Source organism: Podarcis liolepis, assembly GCF_965112155.1.
Source record: "Podarcis liolepis genome assembly, chromosome: 2".
NCBI classification, from domain to species: domain Eukaryota; kingdom Metazoa; phylum Chordata; class Lepidosauria; order Squamata; family Lacertidae; genus Podarcis; species Podarcis liolepis.
In genome coordinates this window covers 11,917,674-11,942,856 of record NC_139555.1, presented here as the reverse complement: position 1 = coordinate 11,942,856, position 25,183 = coordinate 11,917,674, and the positions used below count along the sequence as shown (strand labels likewise).

Here is a 25,183-nt window from a genome sequence, read left to right as displayed (position 1 = left end):
ATAAGCTTTGTGCAAGCAAATAAGGATGAACGCTTTAGAAACAGACTGTCTGAGGTAGTCCTGAGGCCGCTTTCCTATGTCCCCGCAAAAGTAGAAAGCAGCCCCAAAGATACCGCCCCATAAAGTGTTAAGATTCCACAGCCCACACTGCTCTGCTCCTGCAGCGGCTTCCAAGATGACAAAGTACCCGCCTGCTCATTGCGCACGTGCCCACGATGCTGTCTGAGGTGATTTATGACCCCGCAAAGGCAATCTGGAGAAGCAGATTGGTTGTGTCAGGGTTGCACCAGCAGCAGCCCTTCTGACTGGGTGCCAGCCCTGAATGAAAGAGGATCATTGGGAGTTCTTGCTTCTTCCATGATTACCATCAAAGGCTGATAACAATGGAATGCAGCTGTTTCTGGGGTATGGCGAGGCAACATCCACAGAAGAAGAATCTTTCTTTAAGCACAGGGATCCCCAGCTGAACCATATTCTCTGCCATGTATATTCTGTGATTCCAGGCAACCGCACACCGAGAAAGCCCAGGAATGCTTCGCTGGCTACTGGATTTCCGAGAATCTCAGTACTGTACCAAGCTTTTTTTCCCCCTCCAAAAAAGCCCGCTAAGTTACTAGACCTTATGATTGCAAAAGTATGCTTAAAAATAAGTGGGCGAAATTTCATCAGAAGCCTGAGGAGCTGTTGAATAAGATTTCCTGTGGTTAAGGGTGGAAATGTACCACTCCCCTTGATTAACAAAAGAATGAATTTTGCAACATTCGTCCCTATGTTTGCACATGGAATATGCACAGTCCTGTGTTTCCAGGCCTCTTCTCCCCTTTTGAGCCATAAAAACACAACTCCAGCTACAATATTTCACACCGTAGCGGGCAAGGCTGTGGCCAGGTGGTTTTTGCCGCTGCTCCCTCTGCTGCCCAAGCACAAAGGCTGCATACACATTAATAATAATAATAATAATAATAATAATAATAATAATAATTTATACCCCGCCCTCCCCAGCCAAGGCCAGGCTCAGGGCAGCTAACAAGCAATAATAAAAACAAGTTGAATGAATGCAACTTAAAAACAAGATTAAAATACCACATTAAAATATTGAGACATTAAAATATTAAAATGTAGCCTCATCGCAGGAGGAGAAGGAAAGGAAAAAAGAAAGAGAGGGAGGGAATCAAATTGGCTCCAGCCAAAGGCCAGGCGGAACAACTCTGTCTTACAGGCCCTGTGGAAAGAAATCAGATCCTGCAGGGCCCTGGTCTCATAAGACAGAGTTTTCCACCAGGCCGGAGCCAGTGTTGAGAAGGCCCTGGCTCTGGTTGAAACTAATCTAACTTCCTTAGGGCCCGGGACCTCTAGGGTGTTGCTGTTTATGGACCTTGAGGCTCTCCGTGGGGCATATCGGGAGAGGCTGTCCCGTAGGTACGAGGGTCCTAGGCTGTGAAATTACCAGCTTGAAATGCAGTTAGGTCGTCCTTTCCCCCCATTCGGTTTGAAGCTGGTTTAGGGAGAGATCCAGTATTATCTCAGAAATGAGAAGATAGATATAAATTGTGGCTAGCACCATGCGCACTATCTTTTCCCATAGCAGTGGTGGAATTGTGCTGGATGTAAATGAGAGGGTGCACAGTGTTGATGGGTAATTTCAAGGCCCCTCTCCTTTCTGGATCTTCAAACCGGACTTGGGCAGGACAGCTCTTCACACACCCTCACAGCCCTTCAAACCAGCCTCAAATGAATTCAATGGATACCCCTTGTAGATCGTACAAATTAGCAGCCTGCTTGGAAATTGCCATTCATTCCAGGAAGAAATTAAAATTTGGTGGAGGGGGGGATGGGAGTGAGAGTCAGGCATGTTGGCTCTCTCTGGGGCCAACCTCTAAGTCAGGGGTCAGCAAACTTTTTCCGCAGGGGACTGGTCCACTGTCCCTCAGACCTTGTGGGGGGCCAGACTGTATTTTGGGGGGGGGGGAATGAATGAATTCCTGTGCCCCACAAATAACCCAGAGATGCATTTTAAATAAAAGCACACATTGTACTCATGTAAAAACACCAGGCAGGCCCCACAAATAACCTAGAGGTGCATTTTAAATAAAAGGACACATTCTACTCATGTAAAAACATGCTGATTCCCAGACCTTAGTCGAAAGCCACCCTTAGCCACGACTAACTTTTGCTGGATTGCGCCTACTGTTTCAAAATGTTCTTGCCCGCTCCAGAGCCTGGTGGATTCCAAACCTATCTATATTTCTGCAGGAAGCTGGGAGGGGAAGCATATGCCAAGAAAGATAATATACAGAGTAGGACCGTGTCAGTACTCCCTGCTCATCCAAGGATTTGAAATTGCTCCTCTGAGGAAGGCACACACAGGGACAGCAGAAACCTCTTAGGCAGCCGCATGCTGTGTTCGCTTCCGCTTGCCAGGTGGCTGAATTGGGGAAGTCATTGAGCATTGTCTAGCTGGCTGGCATCTTTGAGAGGACCGAGAAAACCTGTGTGCTAAAGCAGGGATGGGAAACCTCAGACCTGGGAGCCATATGTGGCCCTCTAGTCCTAGCTCTCTGGCCCTTGGGACTCTCCACAGGCCACACCCTCCAGCCAGTCTTACTTTGCATGTTTTTGCCTGGCTGGAATTGTCCTTGAACACTGGCAATGCATAGAAAGTAGCCTACTGTATAAAGGTAAGTAAAGGTAAAGGGACCCCTGACCATTAGGTCCAGTCGTGACCGACTCTGGGGTTGTGGCGCTCGCTCATCTCGCTTTATTGGCCGAGGGAGCCGGCGTATAGCTTCCGGGTCATGTGGCCAGCATGACTTAGCCGCTTCTGGCAAACCAGAGCAGCGCACGGAAACGCCGTTTACCTTCCCGTCAGAGCGGTACCTATTTATCTACTTGCACTTTGACATGCTTTTGAACTGCTAGGTTGGCAGGAGCAGGGACCGAGCAACGGGAGCTCACCCGTCGCGGGGATTTGAACTGCCGACCTTCTGATCAGCATTCCTAGGCTCTGTGGTTTAACCCACAGCGCCACCCGTATAAAGGTAGAATTCACATTAATTGCTCTCCCCACTTTCCCCTCTATCCCTACACACTGGTCTGACACGTGGCCCCTAGCTGGTTGCCTAGAAGACAGTGTGACCATTAAACCCATCCACTGTCAAGATGGAAGATTATCATCATCATTATTTATTTTTACGCCACCTATCTGACTGGGTTCCCCCAGCCACTCTGGGCGGCTTGCAACAAATTAAAACACAATACGACATCAAACATTAAAATCCTCCCTGAACAGGGCTTCCTTCAGATGTCTTCTAAAAGTCAAATGGTTGTTTATTTCCTTGACATCTGATGGGAGGGCGTTCCACAGGGTGGGTGCCACTATCGAGAAGGCCCTCTGCCTGGTTCCCTGTAACCTCACTTCTCGCAGTGAGGGAACCGCCAGAAGGCCCTCGGAGCTGAATCTCAGTGTCCGAGCTGAACGATGGGGGTGAAGATGCTCCTTCTGGGCCAAAGCTGTTTCGGGCTTTAAAGGTCAGCACCAACACTTTGAATTGTGCTCGGAAATGTACTGGGAGCCAGTGAAGATCCTTTAGGACCGGTGTTCTATGGTCCCGGAGGCTGCTCCCAGTCACTAGTCTTGCAGCTATGTTCTGGATTAGATGTGGTTTCCAAGTCACCTTCCAAGGCAGCCCTATGTAGAGCGTGTTGCAGTACTCCGAGCAGGAGATAACCAGCCCATGAACCACTCTGGCGAGACAGTGCGTGGGCAGGAAGGGTCTCAGCTGGCGTACCGAATGGAGCTGGTAGACTGCCTTATCTATGGGGGCATAGCCACAACTTTCATGTTATTATTGTGACAAATCGCAGAGGAATAGCTATGTAGTCTGTTGTAAGAAAAAAAATGGAGCCTTCATTATAAAGGACTCCTGGACAGCTCAGTCAGGAGAGCACAGGACTCTTTAATCTCAGGGTTGGGGGTTTGAGCCCCACATGGGAAGAAAGATTCCGGCATTGCAGGCGCTGATGACTCTTGCGGTCCCTTCCAACTCTACAATTCAATGATTCTACAATTCTATGAGCTACTAACATGAGTTTGACCAAACTGCGAGAGGCAATGGAAGACAGGAGAGCCTGGCGGGCTCTGGTCCATGCGGTCACGAAGAGTCGGACACGACTAAACGACTAAACAACAACACAATTCTATGAAAAGATTCCTGTGGCCCTTTGAAGTCTCCCACCTATATATTGTGGCATAAAAAGCTTCCGTGAGTGCTGGCTCACAAACATTAATTCCACCGCAATAAAATTCCCAAGGCTATCCTGAGAGCCCTCCTGCAGGACATTTTGTTGTTTTGGCAACCATTGTACCAACAACCACCAGTCTTAGCCTCCAAAGGGTCTCTGGAGTCAAAGTTTTCTGCGCATTTTTGGTTAGAGATCGCCAGCAACTACAATACTCCCAGCATTCTCTAGGAAGAAAGAATGACGGTTAAACTAGGCCTTTGAGGGCCCCTCCAGACTGGTTTTTTTTTTTAAATTGTTGCTGTATTCTGCAACATATTCTTGATACAATAATAGTGCATCGGCCATAGATTTGCTCTGCTTTAGTTTGCTCTATGATGATTCCCCAATGCTACAACCGTCCAAGGGGGGCTATAGTGCAACAAAAGCGGGACAAAAATAAACCAGAGCGTTTGTGGTAGAAAAAGTGATGGGATTTCAGCAGGAAGCTATGGGATATACATGGATTGCAAGTGAAGCAGTGTGACATCCCCAAAACGGTTGCAGGCACAAACTGTATTGAAAGCAAGATTGTGTCAGGGACTGTGCTGAGGAGGGCTGCACTGAGGAGGAATGGTGGGAGCCTCCCCCTCCCCCACCCCTCCCCCTGCTCCGGATCATGAATCTTCCCAGGAGCAGGAGGACAGTATAGATTTGGAACAGCGGTTTGCAGAGGGACATAGTTCAGAAGGAAGAAGCTGGGAAATACTGGATGGGGAACAGCTGAAAGAAGAAACACTGGAAGAGAGAGGGTTAACAGATTCACAGTCTCTGGACAGCATTCACACCCCTTCTCCAAAATCACAGAGATCTCAGAAAGTGGCGGAACAGAAAGCACAGAGGGTACAAGCTCAGGTTACAAAATGTAGAAGTGACGTAGATTAATAGGGACGGAAGGGAGTGTAGTCCTTAATTGGGAGCACCGCCATTTCTAGGAGATGTTCTTCTTTGTTCTCTCACTGTGATTATTGAAGTTTCTAACCGGTCAGTAGACTCATTTTCCTTTGTTCCGCTTATCTGCTGCCACGGGGGAGGAAGCTGATTCCCTAAAGCCTGACAGATTGCATGTGACTGCTCCAATAGCATCATGAGAACAAATCATCATGAATGCGCAGTAAAAAAAATAGGTCCAGGGAGGGGCTGTGAGAGAAGCTCCATGAAAATAAGTTTGGGGAGGGGAGGTAGTCCAGAGCAGTGTTGCATGATGTAGCCCACCGGATGCTGTTGGATTACAACAACTATAATCCTTGCCTATTGGCTAGGATGAGTGCTGCTGGTGGGCTCAAGGCTGAAGAACATGGAGCATGTGCTTTACATGCAGAAAATTCCAAGTTCAACTGCTGGCATCTCAAGTTGAGAAGCAGCAGCAGCAGCAGGTGATGGTGAAGACCTTCCTCTCCCTGGGATTCTGGAGAGCCATTGCCAATCAGAACAGAGTGGAAAATAGACCAAGGGTCTCCTTTGGACTGCAACATACTGCTGACACAATAATAGTTCATCATCGCTGGAGTCATCCTGGACCGCCTACAAATCCTTCTCCTTTATTATATGTCAGGTGATGATTTTCCAGTGTTACCACATTATTGCCATTTGGAGGAGCGCCCATGCTCTATAGCACAACGAAAGTGGAACAATAATTGTTAAGTTGTGGGTGAACATATCAGACGGCACAGCGATTCTCCAAACAGCTCTTGTTTATTCACAGGTCAGAACAGAACTGAACTGAAGGGTTCAGTCAGCCTGCTTATATAGAGCTCCACTACAACGTAACTGTAACAACTTTCTGTAACTATCCAATCACTGAACGTCACTTTCGATCCCTTATTTGCATATGTGGACCTGAACTATCTACAGTATCCCCCTGCTGGCCCAGGGTGAGAACTTTGGTACATAACAATGATCATTGTCTTATTTGTAGGCCGCCTTTCCATAGTTAAAACCATGCTCAAGGCAGCTTCACATAATTCACATAATTACAAACATAGCAAAAGTAGTCATAAACCATGAAATAAAACACATCAGAAAGTACACAACCCAACTGAACGATCTCCATATAAATCATAGTATCTGAAAATAAAGATACAAAAAAAAAGTATACATAGCAGCAGCACCACCCCTTAACTAGGTTTCCTCAACCTCGGCCCTCCAGATGTTTTTGGCCTACAACTCCCATGATCCCTAGCTAGGAGGACCAGTGGTCAGGGATGATGGGAACTCTCAAAACATCTGGAGGGCTGAGGTTGAGGAAGCCTCCCCTAAACAATATCCCAGCTCAAGGGAGCGTTCAGCAGTTTCAGCTTTCGTAGCTGGAGTCAGTCAGTCAAAAACAGAAATTTAGCCTAGTTTGGGACCACCCATTGCATTGTAGTAAAATCGCACCACGTGACTGCAATCAGTTAATAATAATTTAATGATAATTTCATTATTTCCACCTCGCCATCTGGCTAACGCACCTTATGCTATGTAAGGCTTTTAAAAATTCCATTTCCTTGCCAACAGCAGGAGGGAGAGGGATTAGGCAGAACTATTAAAAACCTCAGTCTACTCATGTGATTGAAGTGCAGGGATTTGGGCATCTTTTTCAAAGCAATTGTTATCTGAAATATTGCTCTTCCAGCCCCTCCCTCCCCACTGCCAAGAATATTTGTGGTATGAAAAGTTCCAAGATTTCAGGAGGACATCATGGGATTGCACTGATTGGAGGTGAAGCAGTACGCTCGCCCCAAAACTTTTGGAGGTGTAAACAGTATTGGAAGTGGGGTCAATGGTAGCCAGCCCAGCACCATCGTAAGCACAAATCTTCAGGAAACCACAATGGAAAAGGCATCTGTGCTGGTCCACTACACATCTCAGGCTAGACTCGCAGCCTTTCTCAACCTGTGGGTCCACAGATGTTGTTGAACTACAACTCCCATCACCCCTAGCTAGCAAGGCCAGAGCTCAGGGATGATGGGAGTTGTAGTCCAAGAACATCTGGGGACCCACAGGTTGAGAACCACTAGGCTGGAGTCTTCAAGCCCAGTAGCCTCTGTATGTGTGTTGCATTTGTGATGCCCCCACCCTCCGTTGATTTGAGCCATCAATCCCTCTGGCCATGCTCTCCAATGTAACTGTGGTGCGCTCCTTCTCCCTGGGGACATTTCTGGTGTGTGATGCGCTCATAGGCAAAGTACTGTTATTCTGGGAGGCCCCGAGGATCGGAAACTGCTCTACTCTCTTCCTCCCACCCACCCCACCCCGGAACCCCTGTGGTCTGCTATCGCCTCTCGCCCTTTGCTTTTCCCGTGCGCATTTCGACAGAGACTGGCCCTGCAATTTCCGATCCTCTGCTGGGATGTTGCATAAGAAGAAGACGAGGGGAAAAAACCCCACACCCAGAGCTCCTGAGACACTTCAAGTCTTCTGAGGCCACTGGTGATGGGGGAGAGAAAATGAATTAATATGAGCAAGGCTTCAGCGGGATTTCTAAACTACAAATTCCCCAGCTCATTTCTCCCATCCCAAGAATAGGTAATCTGGCAAGTTAGGAAAACGAAGAGGCAATGGAGGACGCAAAAACTGCCAGCATTATGGGTGCAAAATGGAATCACCAAATGCAGAATACCTCTGAACACCAGATCTTGGGCCCAAACAACAGGGGCTGAGCATTTGTGTTATGTGTCCACCAGAATCTTTTGACAATGACGTGAGGCTAGACCCAGTAAGGTGGTTCTTAGTTCTTGTTGACTTGTGGCATTCATTATCACATGGTGTGCTGGTTGTTCCCTACATTAGGGTTGGTTTTTTAAGGGTTGGATTAAACCCGGTGTGAGGAACCTTTGTTCTTCTAAGGCTCAGATGTAGCCCTACAAGTCTCTTTCTCCAATGCTCAGGAAGAAGAAGAAGAGTTTGGATTTGATATCCCACCTTATCACTACCTGAAGGAGTCTCAAAGCGGCTAACATTCTCCTTTCCCTTCCTCCCCCACAACAAACACTCTGTGAGGTGAGTGGGGCTGAGAGACTTCAAAGAAGTGTGACTGGCCCAAGGTCACCCAGCAGCTGCATGTGGAGGAGCGGAGACGCGAACCCGGTTCACCAGATTACGACACTACTGTTCTTAACCACTACACCACACTGGCTCTCCCCAGGCTACTACCCCTCTCCCCAAGCCCCCAGGCCACACGCCTCTGCTTCACACCCTGTGTATTTCTGCCTGGCTGGAATGTGTTACTGAACTGCAGTCATGCCTCTCACTTGCCTGGAAGGAAGAAAGAGGGGTGTGGGTGTTTGTTGAAACCTCTGGCTTTTGCATGGCTGAAAATCAGCCGGTAGAAAGACGAGTTGCACTACTTGCTCTTCCCATTTTTGCTTCTGGCTGATCATGGCACACAGCTTTACCCAGGACAGATTGTGGCCCTCATGCTAAGCAAGGTTCCTCCATTCTAAACAAGGTCATCTCTGGTCCAACCAAAGATCCCCCGAATGGGGCAAGCCTTCCCTTCCCACTTCTCAGTGCTGAGTGGTCACCTTAAAATGTGAAGGTTCATTATTATTTCACAAGTTGTGTATGTCTTTAAGGGGCCAGAGCAAACTAACGAGACCCAGCTTTACAGCTGTGAAACATAGCAGGTGCTGCTGAGTTGTATTGATTAAGCTGTGTCAGCAATTGGGTGTAGTATATAAGGAGCAGCACCTAGCTCTCCCATTACCCTGGGGGATGGGTTGGTGGTTGGGTCTGGTTTGTTCGTTAATATATTTAGTGTAAAATGAGTTTTTGTTTTTGTAATTAAAACCTTGTTTAAGTTATTTTTGAGTCCCTTTTTAATGCATGGTCTCCCCAGCAAGCTCTCTGCAGCGCTACCATACTGCAAATAGCCAACACTCAGAAGGTGTAGATAGGTAGCCGTGTTGGTCTGCCATAGTCAAAATAAAAAAAATTCCTTCCAGTAGCACACTTCTTCAGATATCTGAAGAAGTGTGCATGCACACGAAAGCTCATACCAAGAACTAACTTAGTTGGTCTTTAAGGTGCTACTGGAAGGAATTTTTTTTATTTTGACTCAGAAGGTGGTGTACCAGCCACACCAGGCGTTTGGAAATTGGCTCCATGGCTCTGTCATAAACCCATGCTTTGCATGTCTGAGCTGCCAGACTCAACCCCCAATGTCTGCAGTTAAAACAGGTGGGGGGGGCCTGCGGTCCTTCCTAATGCTGCTGAACTACAACTCCCATCATCTCTGACCATTGCACATGACAGCTGAGGCTGATGGGAATTGGAGAGAGTCTAGCAGCAACCAGAGTCGTGTTAGCAGGGTCTGGTTATAGGTGATGGGGAAAACCTCTCCTGGCTTGAGACCCTGGAGAGACAATACCGAGGGCCACATTCCCTTCTGTGAAGCTTTTCAGGGGCCACATCATTCCAGAATGGTAGGCGAAGCTGTAGGTGGAGCCGTGAATGTAATTTTTACCTTCGTACAGTAGGCTAGTTTGTACATACACACTCAAACAACTCTATCTTCCATCTGGACAAGCAAAAGGCACCATCAGAGATCAAGGATACTTTCCAGCCAGGCCAAACCATCTGCGGTGCAAAGCCGTGGCAATGAGCGGCGCAGAGAGGGGACTTGTGGCCTGAGAAGAGTTCTGAGATCTCCACCCCTGCCCTAGACACACATATAGAGCCTTTATTCAGGTGGAACCTGCTTATAATGGCCCCAGGTGTGTAAGATCTGAATGACCTGTGTGTGTGCTTGGTGCACACGTACCCACAGTTACATATAGGACCCACACATTGATAGGAGGGAATGACTCCAACTCTGTTGCCAGGGCAGAAAGCAAAGCAGCGCAGAGAGTTCTGTGGCCTGGAAAGCAGCTATAACGCTGGCTAAAATGTATAGAACAAAAAATGAATGTTGGAAATGTAAGGAAAAGGAAGCAGTGGCGTAGCGTGGGTTGTCAGCACCCAGGGCAAGGCAAGTAATTTGCGCCCCCTAACCCGTGGATTTGCGCCCCCTAACCCTAACCCCCAGATGTTGTGCCTGGTGCGGCCGGCCCCCCCTGCACCCCCCACGCTACGCCACTGAAAGGAAGGTACTTTTTACCACATGTGGTGGACATGTAAAGAGGTAAAAGCTTTCTGGGAAATGATATATAATGAGTTAAAGAAAATGTTTAAAAACACTTTTGTTAAAAAAACAGAGGCTTTCTTATTGGGTATAGTGGGTAGAGAGCTACCGAGACAAGATAAAAAATTGTTCTTATACGCAACAACTGTGGTAAGAATTTTGTTAGCCCAAAGATGGAAACAACAGGAGTTACCAACAAAAGAAGAGTGGCAGATGAAGTTGATGGACTTTGCAGAACTGGCGAAAGTGACAGGAAGAATCCGGAACCAGCGAGACCAAGCATTCCAAAAGGACTGGGACAAATTTATATTATATTTGAAGGACAACTGTAAGCAATTAACATCATTAGCAGGGTTATCTGAAGATTTGTAAGATGAAATTGCTACCTGTTCAGGTTGAGTAATAAAATATTTTAGGTAATGATATAACAAGGATGGGACGCAGGTGGCGCTGTAGGTTAAACCACAGAGCCTAGGACTTGCCGATCAGAAGGTCGGCGGTTTGAATCCCCGCAACGGGGTGAGCTCCCGTTGCTCGGTCCCTGCTCCTGCCCACCTAGCAGTTCGAAAGCACGTCAAAGTGCAAGTAGATAAATAGGTACCGCTCTGGCAGGAAGGTAAACGGCGTTTCTGTGTGGTGCTCTGGTTCGCTGGCCACATGCTGGCCACATGACCCGGAAGCTGTACGCCGGCTCCCTCGGCCAGTAAAGAGAGATGAGCGCCGCAACCCCAGAGTCGGCCTCGACTGGACCTAATGGTCAGGGGTCCCTTTACCTTTTATAACAAGGATAGGAAACGAAGCGAAATGTAAAGATGTAAAGTTTAATTTTGTAAACCAACAGACGGGAGGGAGGGAAGTCCTTAGGCTCAGTTGAGCCAAAGAGATAAAATAAAAGGGTAGAATGTTACGTAATGTGATTATATGTGAAACCAATAAAAATCATTTACAACAGAAAGCAGATATAACGCAAAGATTTCTGGTTCTATCCAGGAGAGGGCATTAGATTGAGAACACGTGTACATGCATACATGAGCACACACGTGTGTTATTCGTATTCCTATCTGGAATATACACGCATGGAGAAACACACACACACACACACATATTTTTGAATGTTCCCATAACACCCAGGTAACAGTGGTCCTAAAGGAAGAGTGTTATGTACTGAAGTTCTCACCCTGGGCCAGCAGGGGGATACTGTAGATAGTTATGCAAATAAGGGATCGAAAGTGACGTTCAGTGATTGGATAGTTTTAGAAAATTGTTACAGTTACATTGTACTGGAGCTCTCTATAAACAGGCTGACTGAACCCTTCAGTTCAGTTCTGTTCTGGCCTGTGAATAAACAAGAGCTGTTTGAAGAATCGCTGTGTCGTCTGATACGTTCACCCACAGCTTAACAAAGAGTGTGTGTTCTGCCCATCTCCACCAACACAGATTGGGCAGGGAGTAATTTGTGGTGCTATTGACAGATGCCGCTGCACACAACACAGGAGGAAACAGCGTGGCAGAGAGGAGTGATATGGTACACGAAGATCAGAAGAAGCCTGCTCAGGAGAAAGAAGCAGAGCAGACCTGCAAGACAGTCAAGTTAAAACTTCCATGTTAACAGAGGGACCTCCAAACACACACACACACAAAGTCACATTCCTATTACACAATGACACCTCCGGCAAGCAGGTTGACTAGACAGTTTGGATCATGTAGATTAATGCACCACCACAAACCATAAAGGGGAAATAAACAAGGTGCAAGCCCCCTCCCCCATACACTTAACATGTAAAATAGGAGCTGTCAGAGCCAGGGGCGCGGACTTATAAAAAATATTGGGGGGGGGGCCCGGGAAAGCTCATGAATAATAAATAAGCTCATGAATATGCAGATAAAGTGGCACCGCCTCCTCGTGAGCGAATAGGGGAGAGCGTGCTGCGCCTATTAATCAGCTCCAAAGGAAATTGGGTGGAGCTTTTGCTCGGGAGGGAGGGCAGGAGGCATGCAGCCCGACCCTGTGCATTTTGGGCTGGGGGAGGGGCAGCGGTGGCGCTCTGCTGGAGGGGCGCCCAAGATTATTGGGGGGGCGGAGCCCCCCCAAACGAATTTAAGGGGGCTCGGGCCCCCTCAGGCCCCATGGAGTCGGCGCCTATGGTCAGAGCTAAAAAAGCAACACACACAACACTGAAAGTCCCTTTGCTCTGGAAGCCCTTATCCCAAACTGCAGATGAGGGGTTGGGAGCTCATGGAAAGCACTCTGAACATGCTCAAAGGCACTCCTTTTTATCTTTTTATTCCTGCCATCTTCCAAGTTGCTTAGGGTGGCCTTTTAGCATAACATCAAAACATCTGCTAGCCTGAGGAAGAAGGGTTCTGGTAAAATCCTCCTTACGACTTGCCAGGGACCATACTGCCAGGAGCCAAGCTACAATTTTTAGGAGGGTTGAAAGCAGTTTGAGAGAGGTTTTGCTTTATGCAATGCACACAAATGTTCCTTTTTGCCTGCTGCTGCTGCCTCTGGATAAATAAGTTTTGCAGGTTTCTGAAATAAGAAATAACTTCTTCAGCAGAGGCAAAAGGGCAATGATACAAATAAAACAATTTAATATATATATATTTATGTATATAAGCAGTGCTTTTTTCTGGGGGGACGGGGACGCATACCCCTAAACTTTTTGAAAATCTTTGTACTTTTGTCCATTTACTGTATTTATTTCCCCCGATTTGAACTATAAAGTGGTGGTTTTCTTGAGTCAAAATGAGAGTACCCCTAAACATTTTTTGTAGTAGAAAAAAGCACTATATATAAGTCTCTCTCATTCTTTCTCCCTCTCTCTCTTTCTCTGTGTGTATTTGTGTCTTTCTCTCCACCATGCAAACAAACACTACCATCTCTCTACCTCTCTAGTCAACGTTATTCAAACTAACTTGGTTAAGGTAACCCATGGGACTTCAGAGCTAAGCAAGGCTTTGAATCTCACACGCAAATCTAGTGCTCCACTACATTCCTCTGGCTCATGTACCTCACGCATTCCCAGACTCAAGAGACATATTTTCTATAGGGCGTTTGTGATGATTTGTGTTCGTGCTGCTGTCAGGGCTGTCAGACACAACCCCACCTTCCATACTATTTGCTCCTGCAAAAGTGTTTGGGGAGTTACACTGCTTCATTTCCCACCAGTACATGCGCTGAAATCCCACAACTTTTCATACCACAAAAATCTGAGGGATCGGGTTGTCTCACTTTTATTGCATGATAGCCCCTCCAGAGTGGTTTAAATAGTTGTTTTTAACTGGGTTTTCCACTTATTTTTAAATTTATTCCTTTTTTCTAAACCGCTTTGATGCTTTATGGCAATCAAGCAGTAAATATTGTGAAATAAATAAGAAAATCACAGCTAATAAAGCAGAATAAGACCACCACCACCACCCTCTTATTGTGTCAGGAACATGCTGCAAGAAAACACCCCAAATAAAACATCCGTCTGGAGGGACCCTGAGCCACAACACCCAAATCCAATACCTGCACCTCAGCCCTGGGTTCAAATTAACCCCGGGTGGCTCATACCAGAGAGAGCTGGCCGGCTACACACCTCCCTAAACAACTTCCACCTATCGTGGACCCAAAAGTTTGTGTTTACTCCAGGATTCCCACAGGTCATCTTGCATCATAATATTGGGGGGGGGGGGAATGCCTTCACAAGCATGCATAAAGCAATTGCATACCCCAGCTCAAGAAGTATAGGGATGTTTCCTTTTGCAAATGCCCAACTCCCCACCCCCGCTGATATAACGGCCACTTTCTTTCATCCTCTCACAGGCAGGTTGTGTTGGCTTGCAATACAAATGTACACGCACAAGACTTGGAATAGGTGAAGGATGTTTCTCTTCATCTGTGTGGTTCCTTATTGCTGAGTTGTGTTTGTGCACAAGGCCGCTTGTTGCTGGCCTGTTTGCAAGTGATCCTGCGCACTTCAAAAATGCCCATGCAGAATGAACGGGTGCAGGGTGTGTGTGTGTGTGTGTGTGTGTGTGTGTGTGTGTGTGTGTGGCAACAACTGCAGCAAGCAAAGGCTAGTTTACAAATATTTTGCAGCAAGCAAATACACACAGCCATTTAACATCCTAACCCAGAGTCTAAAATTACCTCTCTGCCCCACAGGAGAATGCTGCAGCCTAATGCCACAGTCAGACCATATATTCAAAGTCGCAGGGAATACTGGGAACTGTAGTTTGTTAAGGTTGCTGGGAACTTTAGCTCTGTGAGATCAGAACCCTTAACAAACTACAGTTCCCAGGATTCTGCGCCACGATTAAAGAGGTGCAATAGTGCTTTAAGAGCATGGTGCAAATGTGACTTGGTGTGTGTCATTTGTATGTACAAATGTTCTTGCTCCCTTCCACCCCTGGGGTGCAGGAAATAATTACATTTTCCCTTGCAAAATGAGACACCGTTGCTCAGAAAAAAAGAGACTCAACGGGAACAAGTCATTAAGGTTCCTGATCAAAACACCCCATAAACGGACCTGCAACTTCAACACTGGATATGGTCAGCTGAGGGAAAGAAGCTTCTTTGCTCCTCAGCAAACACAAAAAAGTCCCTGGAGCCCATGTTGTATGAGTTCAGTCCTTCTGAAAAAGCTATCTGCCCAAAATAGTGAAGGACCTGACATGGAGGAGACAGAGAGCCTGAGGGACTTCTGTCAACAACCAGAGTTTTCTGGGGGTGAGTAGAGGGAGAGATTTGGAGGTGATGCCTGTCTACCCCATGGGCCAGGGACATGGCTGGCCCTAGAATTTCTAACATTCATTTGGGAAAGGGCGGGAGGCTCCCGTAGGAAGGGCGGCTCGGTTTGAGATCCTGCTCCCTCTTCTCGCTCCTGCTACAGCCTTCACCCCTCTCTCTCACCTGGCCACGCAACCAAGGAGACAAACAGCCCCCGCCTTGCTAGAGAGGGCTGAAAACAATGGTACCCTTTGAGGCAGTGGCGGCATGGCTTCTTACCTGCTGGAATTCCTAGCTGCCTGGGCCAGGTGTGCAGCCGGAGAGGGTGGACGAGGAAGCAAAAAGGGAAAAGGGTCTCCTCTGGGATGTGCAGGAGAAAGGACCCCCCCAGTTTTCCAAGCGGTGGGTGCCGTTTTCCCTTGACGGGCTAGGGCTGCTCGAAAAGGGCCCTCAAGAAGCTTCCATCGCTGCAGCGGTCGGTCCCACAGACTCCAGGTGGCTGCAGAGTGCATGTCCCGCCTCGCCTCGCTGGGGGCTGCTGATATTACATAACAGGAGCCGCCCCTGTGCAAGGGGCAGGGAAACCACAGGGCCGGTGGCGGCGATGGCTCAAGGGTTTTCTTCCCTCCCACAAAGCCTTGTGTTGCACCCTGCCTTTCCAAGAAAGGCCACAGAGCCGTCTCCTATCTGCACTTACAGAGCTCGAAGGAAGAGAGTCCACAGAACACCACAAACACACACACACACACCACACAAAGGAAGAAAACTAGAGACAGGGTATCTGCCGCTCCGAGGCTACCCTGGCACAAACATACCCTGCAAACAGATATAAACGAACAGGGATTCCAGAGAACGGAGTAAAACAAAAGGGAAGACAAGCAGGAGTACACGCAAGACGGCGCTTCAATACACAGCACAGGGCCGGCTCTGTCATTAGGTGGGGTTAGGCAGCTGCCTCAGGCAGCAGAAGATGAGGGGCTGGGAGAAGATGGAGTGGTATGTGTCATACGGCCTGCCCTGCGCCCCCTAAACTAGCCTGCTGCACCCAAGTATAGTGGCGGGTGATCTCTCTCGCCTCTTGTCGGTTTCTGTATATGGAATTGGTGGAGGTGATGAGGCGCCATCTTGTCCTTTGCCTCAGGCGGCGGAATGTCTTCCACTGGTCCTGAATGTGCAGGTCACACTCATGCTGTGACACAACCTAAGTGTTCCCACCTGCAAGGAATAACTGGACGCAGCGTGAGAAAGCTCACGACAAACGCTCCACAGGGACACACTGCAAGATGGTGCTGGGCGTGAGGAGAGGTTACATTTTCAGATACAAGGCCGCCATTTAAGAAACACACAAAGAGAACCAGAGGTTGTAGCTATGCTACAAACCTGAGGAATTATTATTTTTTAATGTTTTAAGTGTTCTTAGGGTTTCTTGAGAATGGTCGTTTTGTGGCAAAGCTAAGCATTCCTGGGTGAACGTCTTAATCCTGTCATGGGGTTACAGTTCCCAGGGTTTCTTGAGGGAAACCGTGACAGTGCACTAGATTACAGTAATAGTGGAGACATACCCACCCAGTTCCATGTCATTCTCACTGTCTTGCACATATCTTTCTCTTTCGCTCACTATCTTCCATGCTCTCATAAGCTTGAAAAAAGAGACAAGGCATGTATTTTTGTAAACTAAGAAACCTTTAATATATATATATATATATATATTTGCTTTCGTAGATTTTCACGGGTACAGGAATGCAGGTTTTGGTGTCTTCGGGTGTCTTCCCGTGTAAGAGTTGGGGTGTCTAGGCGACGTCGAAACGTCCTCACCTCGTCGAAACGTCTAGACCTCGTCGAAACGTCGCCTAGACACCCCAACTCTTACACGGGAAGACACCCGAAGACACCAAAACCTGCATATATATATATATATATATATATATATATATATATATATATAAACTTAAAAAATAAAAATAAATGAACACCCCTCTCAAGAATTCCATGCAAAATATGCTCCTCACCGCTCCTCTTCCTGTCACATTCACTCACTCTCTCTCTCTCCATTAGGGTTTAGTTTTGAGATTAATTAGTGCCTCCTTTGGGAAAGGTCTGTACGGTAGCAACATGAGAACGGGCCTTTTCTGCAGTGGCTCCCCATTTCTGGAATGCCCTCCCCAGGGAGGTTTGGCTGGCACCTTCATTAGACACCAGCAGAAGAATCCGGTTTTGGGGGGGGAAGTACTTTTAAACATTTTTTCAATTCATCATAGATCATTTCCCAATACTCTTTTACCCTTTTACATGTCCACCACATATGAAAGAATGTTCCTTCTGCCTCTTTGCATCTCCAGCACTTATCTGATTCTGTCTCGTACATCTTATCAAGTCTGTGAATCATTTCCAGGCAGTTCTCCTTCAAAGAATAACATGCTGTAAATTTCAAATCACTTTCCCAGACTTTGTACCAGAGGTTAATATCTATATTGTGTCCTATATCAATTGCTCAGTGTGTCACTGAGGCTTTAACAAGCTCGTATTTTGTTTCCCGTTCTAATAACAGAGTACAGTGGTACCTCAGGTTACATACGCTTCAGGTTACAGACTCCGCTAACCCAGAAATATTACCTCAGGTTAAGAACTTTGCTTCAGGATGAGAACAGAAATCGTGCTCCGGCAGCGCGGCAGCAGCAGGAGGCCCCATTAGCTAAAGTGATGCTTCAGGTTAAGAACGGACCTCTGGAACGAATTAAGTACTTAACCCGAGGTACCACTGTATACATTTTAGGCATCTGATGCCCTTTTAAATGTGTTGTGGGAGGGGAGAATATTGGTTGGTTGCTATTTTTATTTTTACTATGTATTTTGTCGTTTTCATATTGTAATTCTATGTTGCAAACCACCCTGAGCTCTGCAGATGAAGGGCGAGGTACAAATTAATTTAATAAATAAATACAACTACAATTTCTGCAAGACTGGATCCTCTGCCTTTTCATAGCATCCCGACAGGCAGAAATCAAACAGGCGCAGCCCTCCCCAGCTCTTACCTCCACGTGCATAAAAGATTCACCTGCTTCATTCCGGCCTGCCCACCTGTCATTCAAGGCTGAAGAGCAGAGATAGGAGAATGGACCAGTTGCTGCCTCTCAGTCTAACCTACCTGCCAGGGTTGTTGCGGGAAGAAAACGAGGAGGACGAGAACCGCCTACACCATCTGGAGTGACTTGGAGGAAAACGTGTTCTATAAATGCAATAAACAAAATTATAGCAACAAATAAAAATAAAATAAAATGCAATGATGCCCTGAAACATGATCCAGCTGTGGACATCTACTGTTACGCACTTCCCACAAGGTAAGGCTTGTGGTTTCTTGCCTTGATGCTTGTGGCCAATACATGTGGCCTTCTGTGCATGTGTCCTGGCAGAGAAAGCACTCTGCCTATTCTTCTGCTCACTTGAAACCAATCAGGGGTCAGCAAACTTTTTCATCAGGGGGCTGATCCACTGTCCCTCAGACCTTGTGGGGGCGGACTATATTTTGAAAGGGGAAAAAATGAACGAATTCCTATGCCCCACAAATAACCCAGAGATGCATTTTAAAGAAAAGGACACATTCTACTCATGTAAAAGCACGCTGATTCCCGGACCGTCCGTGAGCCGGATTTAGAAGGTGATTGGGCCGGATCCGGCCCCTGGGCCTTAGTTTACCTACCCACGCTAGGGCATGGAAAAGATGCCTGTGCCTTTAATAGGCCTGCGCCTGTAAACATCCGGAATATTTACTGGGGGTGATAAAAGAGGCCTTTGTTTCCCCACTCAGGAGTGGGATGGCCCCATGAGGAGGGAGCCCCTCTTGTGGCAGGTGGATGCTTGGATGGCCAGACAATATGCTTCCAACTTGTTCATGCCTCTCCTTCCAACATCTGCTGCCCGCTTTCTGTTCTACTTGTTTAATATTATTTTAAAAGTCGGTTGAGAGTTCCACCTGCAGTTGTCCCACCTCCTTCTGCATCTGGCCCTGCCCAACATGGAAACCCAGAGGGTTCTCCATGAGGAAACATGGCCCACTCTGGCTAATAAAGGTTCCCCACTCTTGCTATAGAGGGATGCGGGTGGCGCTGTGGGTTAAATCACAGCGCTTAGGACTCCCGTTGCTCAGTCCCTGCTCCTGCCAACCTAGCAGTTCGAAAGCACGTCAGTGGAAGTAGATAAATAGGTACTGCTCCAGCAGGAAGGCAAACGGCGTTTCCGTGCGCTGCTCTGGTTCGCCAGAAGCGGCTTAGTCATGCTGGCCACATGACCCGGAAGCTGTACGCCGGCTGCCTCGGCCAGTAAAGCGAGATGAGCGCTGCAACCCCAGAGTCGGCCATGACTGGACCTAATGGCCAGGGGTCCCTTTACCTTTACCTTTTACTCTTGCTATAGGGCAACTCTCATGGCAGCCACTCAGATGGATCAAACCCATTCCATAAGCTGCCTCATTTCGTCAGGTTGCATGTTTACAAAGCAGGATGCCATCACAATGTAGGGATACTGTATGACCCGGGCAGAATTGCTGCAAAAATATCTGTAGTTTGCCATGATTGGGGAACGGAAGGTGGCAGAGTGTGTGTGTTTGGGGGCAGGAATGGGCAGCCGAAATAAATCCTAGGATGGAACGCATTTCTCCTGCTCAAGGTCCTTTTCCCACCCTGTGCTGCCAAACATAAAGGTAAAGGTAAATGGACCCCTAACTAGTCGTGGCCAACTCTGGGGTTGCGGTGCTCATCTCGCTTTATTGGCGGAGGGAGCCGGCGTACAGCTTCTGGGTCATGTGGCCAGCATGACTAAGCCGCTTCTGGCGAACCAGAGCAGCGCACGGAAACACCATTTACCTTCCCGCTGGAGCGGTACCTATTTATCTACTTGCACTTTGACACGCTTTCGAACTGCTAGGTTGGCAGGAGCAGGGACCGAGCAACGGGAGCTCACCCCGTTGCGGGGATTCGAACTGCCAACCTTCTGATCGGCAAGTCCTAGGCTCTGTGGTTTAACCCACAGCGCCACCCATATCCCGCTTCACTGCCAAACATAGTCACATGTTAAATTAATTAAGTTAAAAGAACCGGTCATACATCTGTATCGATTGCTGGCTTAGAAGGTCATTAGCATATTGGGGGGTGGGCAGTTTGTCACATGAGCGGTGATGTTTCGCTGGGTTGTCCATACATCAGCACACATTGACTTCCATTTGCTCCTCACTTGAGCACAACCTACCTCTTTTTGTTCCCGGCAGCCCAAATGATAGGAGCATGCCTTTTTCCAGTTGCACATCGGAATTTCAACAAACAACAGTTTGGAGGAGTCGTTCTCTCGAGGTCTCACGCCATGCGGAGGATTTCTTAATTGCAGTACATATACGGGGACTTTGAAGAACTTGTGCAAGACCTTTTTTTCAGGATTTTGGTAGAGCTAAATGCTAGTCTTGTGCAACACCACTCTATACATATATATTTTTTTCCAAGAAACAACAACAAATGGAGATAGATGTTGCTCCCGTCCGAAAAGCACGAGACTCCCTTTAGCCCACAGTGAACAGAAACAAATGTATTTCAACAACCTGTTTGCAACATAAGGACCCCATCTGGAAGCACCCTTACACAAAACTATAAAGTATTATGTTCAGTGGAACCGTCTCCCTGTCAGCATCGCCCTTGAGCCAGTGCCACCGACTGGACTCATCCACTTCAGCCCCGACTGGGCCAGGCGAGCTGGGGTAGCACTTCCAGAGACCACCTTCTGCACAGGAACAGGTCTAAGTGCTGTGGACTCACAACTCAGAGTTGTGAGCACCGGATTCACTCCAACAAGAAGACATTCGTCGCACAGCAGAGTACAGCAGAGCATAGCAGAGCATAAACGACTCAGAGAGCAGCTCTGTAGAATATCTTCTTTTATTCTATCCACAACTATAATACACAACTATGTACAGAGCTAAATGAGGTCTAAACGAAAATGCTGAACTGCACTGAGTGTCTGCAGCTGCTCTTAGCAGCATCCTTATCTATACACACGATCTCTCTCTAACATTCAGTCTATCTCTCTCTCTTTGATGTGAGGCTGGAGCGGAATAAGTAGAGAGTAGAAACCGCCCCCTCCTCTCTAGAGAATCAGCAGAGAACATCAGCAGATTCTTGGATATGGGAGGGGTGAAATCTCCTCACTCCCTGGTAAGCGTGCCCAGAATTGTGGGCACTTCTGACTGTGTGGCTATAGCTTAATATCTGACCCACTTCCCAAATACCTACAAAGGATGTGTGCAATACAATCCAGTGAAGATGGCTCAAAAAAACCACTGTTTTAAAGCATGGTTTGCTTGGATTGATCACATTATGCCACATAATATAAAGAGGCAGGGGGAGAGAACCTCAGGCCTGGGGGCTGAAGGCAGTTCTCCCAGTATTTTGGGTGTCAACACTCTCTAAAGCTCACACCATCCCCTGGCCCGACTCCGCAACCTTCTCAGGTGCTTCTGGCCTGGCTGAAATGTACCCTCTAAGGCTCTCGCTTGCCTGGATTGAGACTGGAGAAGCGAATGGGTGTCCGTAGAACCCTCTGACTTTTGCATGGCTGAAGTGCAGCCAGATCCGAAAGGAAGAGTCACCTCCATTGTCCAAGCTGCTTTTGCATCCGGTCCTGCCCATCACTGGAACACGGCCCCCAGAAGGAAATGTGGCCCTCTCTGGCTAATAAAGGCTCCCCACTCCTGCTATAGGGCAACTCTGACGGCAGCTGCCCAGACGGATAAAAGCCGTTCCAGAAGCTGCCTCCTTTCGTCGGGTGGCCTGTTTACGAAGCAGGATGCCATCACAATGTAGGGAAATTGTATGACCCGGGCAGAATTGCTGCAGTAAAATGTCTGCAGCTTGCCATGAATGGGGAACAGAAGCTGGTCAAGTTTGTCGGGGGGGGGGTGTGAATAGCCAAAACAAGACCTAGGAAGGGATGCATTTATCCTGCTCAAGGTCCTTTTCCCACCCCCCTGCAGTGGCAACCACAGTCACATCCCACAACACTGCCCACCACAGGAAGGTCGTTACTGTGGTTTCTGTGGCTCCTCCTGTCTCTTTCTGCCATATGGACAACTTAAAAAAACAACCAAAAGTTCCCCAGGGGCTGGATCTATTTCTGGATATTCCCTGTAGGCGTCTTTGCATGCAACACAGGAATTTGGGCAGAGAAACAAGATGGATGTCACTGTCACGAGAGCTGTGTGTATTGCAATCCTGTTGCACTTCATAGGGAAATTCCAGAGGCAAGATTGTTTTGGCTGCCCATTGATTCTGAGGGCAGCAAGAAGCCTGCATTTAAAAGGATATTGTAAGCATGACTATCAAGTGGATGCTACCTATGTAGGCTTGCTTGCAACCCTTCCCCTGTAAGATTTAATCCAGTGCCTTAAAGCAGCTGAATGATGGGAGAGACTTGGCTTTCCGGTGTGAACATTCCGGGTATGTTCGCATTAACACTCCCACTGCTAGTTTCTGAAGTTATCTTCATGTGACGGTAGCCACAATCTCTATTGATTCTGCAGCTTCTTAACAAATATTGCTGTTGGATGCAGTCTCCCCCCACCAGCTTCAGCCCAAGCAAACTTAAGCAACATTCACTTCATACTTCAGAATTGAGTGAACATTTGTGACAGCCGTTGCACATGTGCAGATAAGTGTGCAGGCAAAGATAGCTTCATGAATAGGAGTTCTGGGCGGGTTGTAAGGGGCAGGGAACCCAAAAAGGCCATGTGAGTTGGGTGACGAGATCTCTGCCCCTGGTGTGAACAACATTGTGCAAATTGGGCTTGAAACACCTTGGTGTGTTTTAAGCCGTGAATGTGAACATATCCCTTGTCTCCCAGCGTGGCACGGTGGGCTGTTTTGGTTCAGGGCGATGAGTACCTTCCCCCTGCTAAAAGGCACGACTTAGTTGTTGATGTGTTCATGCAACAAATGGAGCCAAGATCAGTCCAGCCCCTTCTAGCAACATGTTATTTGCACACAGACTGCATGCATGTTGGGTTTGAAGGGCATCAAAATTAGACGCTGCATGTCATGTGTGACGAACAGCATGTGCGTACATATCAGCACACATGTTGGATGTAATGTGTGAACAGCCTTAAGCGAACAGGGCCTTAAGGGGGACACAGAAGTCCAGAACGGCAATTGGAAGGGGCCCCAATCTAACCCTCTCTGAAGTCACTATCTGCCAAGGCCACTCCCCACAGTCTGTGGGATATTATGAAACCAGAAAGGGAGGAGGGGAGGAGGCAGCTGGCAGGGCCAGGAAGAAGCCTTGTGTTGAGTTATCAGCTCCTCACAAGGCATCCGCCTTCCTGACTTCCTGTGCAACTGGTCGACAGGCTTCTGCGGCAGTTATTCCTAAGCCAGACGCTTCCCCCTACCAACAGTCAGGATCCCCCAGAGACAGACCAGCTGAATATCCTCACCGCATCATGATGCTCGGGGGGGGGCAGAGGTGCCAGGAGGTGCAGGGGATAGAGACCCTCACCCATCATCATATCCTTGCAGCGGAAACAGAAAAAAATCCTTAGGGCTATAGTCCTATGCATACTTAACTTGGGAGTAAGCCCACAAAAAAGAAGGGACGCGGGTGGCGCTGTGGGTAAAAACCTCAGTGCCTAGGACTTGCCGATCGCATGGTCTTTCGGTCCCAGCTCCTGCCCACCTAGCAGTTCGAAAGCACCCCTAAGTGCAAGTAAATAAATAGGTACCGCTTTATAGCGGGAAGGTAAACGGCGTTTCTGTGTGCTGCGCTGGTGCCGGCTTGCCAGAGCAGCTTCGTCACGCTGGCCACGTGACCCGGAAGTGTCTCTGGACAGCGCTGGCCCTCGGCCTCTTCAGTGAGATGGGCGCACAACCCTAGAGTCAGACACGACTGGCCTGTACGGACAGGGGTACCTTTTTAAGCCCACAAAACAATAGCTATATAAATCAATGAGACTTGCTTCTGAGTAGACATGGTTATGAGTGGCCAGCTCCTAATTCTTTCCTAGGGTTTGGTAGCTCTGCTGATGAAATATGGCGTTTGCAGCTTTCCGAACCGCATGGAAGGGGGAACTTTACACCAGATGGGGTAGCTTCTGCCACCATTGCATTAAGCACGAGAGCAGAAGCCATTTATGTATTTACTGAATTTATATACCGCCCTATATCCGGGGGTCTCAGGGCGGTTCACAGAATAAAATCAAGATATAAAACCACAAAATACATGATAAAAATAAAAACAACAAACCAATAGTCCCCCCCAAAAAAAAAACATTTTAAAAGGGCATAGGATGTAAATCAGATCAACCAAAGGCCTGGTTAAAAAGGAACATTTTTGCCTGACGCCTAAAGGTGCATAATGAAGGCGACAGGTGAACTTCCCTGGGGAGAGCAGTCCACAGATGGGGAGCCACTGCAGAGAAGGCCCTGTTCTCATGTTGCCACCCTCCGGACCTCTTGAGGAGGAGGCACACAAAGGAGCGTCTCAGAAGGTAATCTCAGGGTCCGAGTAGGTTCATATGGAAAGGGGCGGTCCTTGAGGTATTGCGGTCCTGAGCCGTTTAAGGCTTTATAGGTCAAAACCAGCACTTTGAATTGGGCCCGGAAACTAATTGTTAGCCAGTGCAGTCAGACCAGGATCGGTGTAATATGCTCAAACCGTCTTGCTCCGGTGAGCAGCTTGGCTGTTGAATTCTGCACTAGCTGAATTTCCAAACCATCTTCAGAGGCCATACTAAAACAACAAGAAGAAAAAATCCCTTCTGTTCAACTTGTAAAGTTGTACAAACCCACTTAGGATCTGGAGCTGACAATCTTGCTCCTCGGTTTTTTCTAAGTGCTAGAATTCATTGGCTTTTGCTGCTACTTTTGGCTCAGAATCCAGCAAAGCAGTGTCCTTGAGAAAATACTTGAATCCCTTCCCCTGCATTCAGTTCCTCACCCTTGCCCTAAGACCCCAGACACCTACACAATCCTTGAAGACTTTTCCTCTAGCACCGCCAACTTTGTTGTCGGTCTCCGCCCCTGTGCTTTTAACAGCAGTGGGTTCTGCAGATA

At 47.7% G+C, this 25,183-nt stretch overlaps 1 protein-coding gene and 1 long non-coding RNA gene across 3 annotated transcripts in view; one reads left to right on the top strand and one right to left on the bottom strand.

Annotated features, from left to right (window-relative positions):
- NFE2 (nuclear factor, erythroid 2) overlaps positions 1-25,183 on the bottom strand; it is a 49,553-nt gene that overhangs the window by 11,320 nt on the left and 13,050 nt on the right. The window contains exon 1 of one of the 2 annotated variants that reach the window (XM_083490311.1): positions 15,381-15,620. The exons of the other annotated variant lie outside the window; for it this stretch is intronic. The gene's annotated coding sequence lies outside the window, so the exon portion shown is untranslated. Of the gene's footprint in view, positions 1-15,380; positions 15,621-25,183 lie in introns of those variants that run through there. 2 annotated transcript variants of the gene reach the window in all.
- LOC310700750 lies at positions 1,805-15,608 on the top strand. Its single transcript, XR_014522788.1, has 4 exons — positions 1,805-2,688; positions 11,197-11,538; positions 11,790-12,183; positions 12,535-15,608. It is a non-coding gene; the product is annotated as an uncharacterized lncRNA (long non-coding RNA).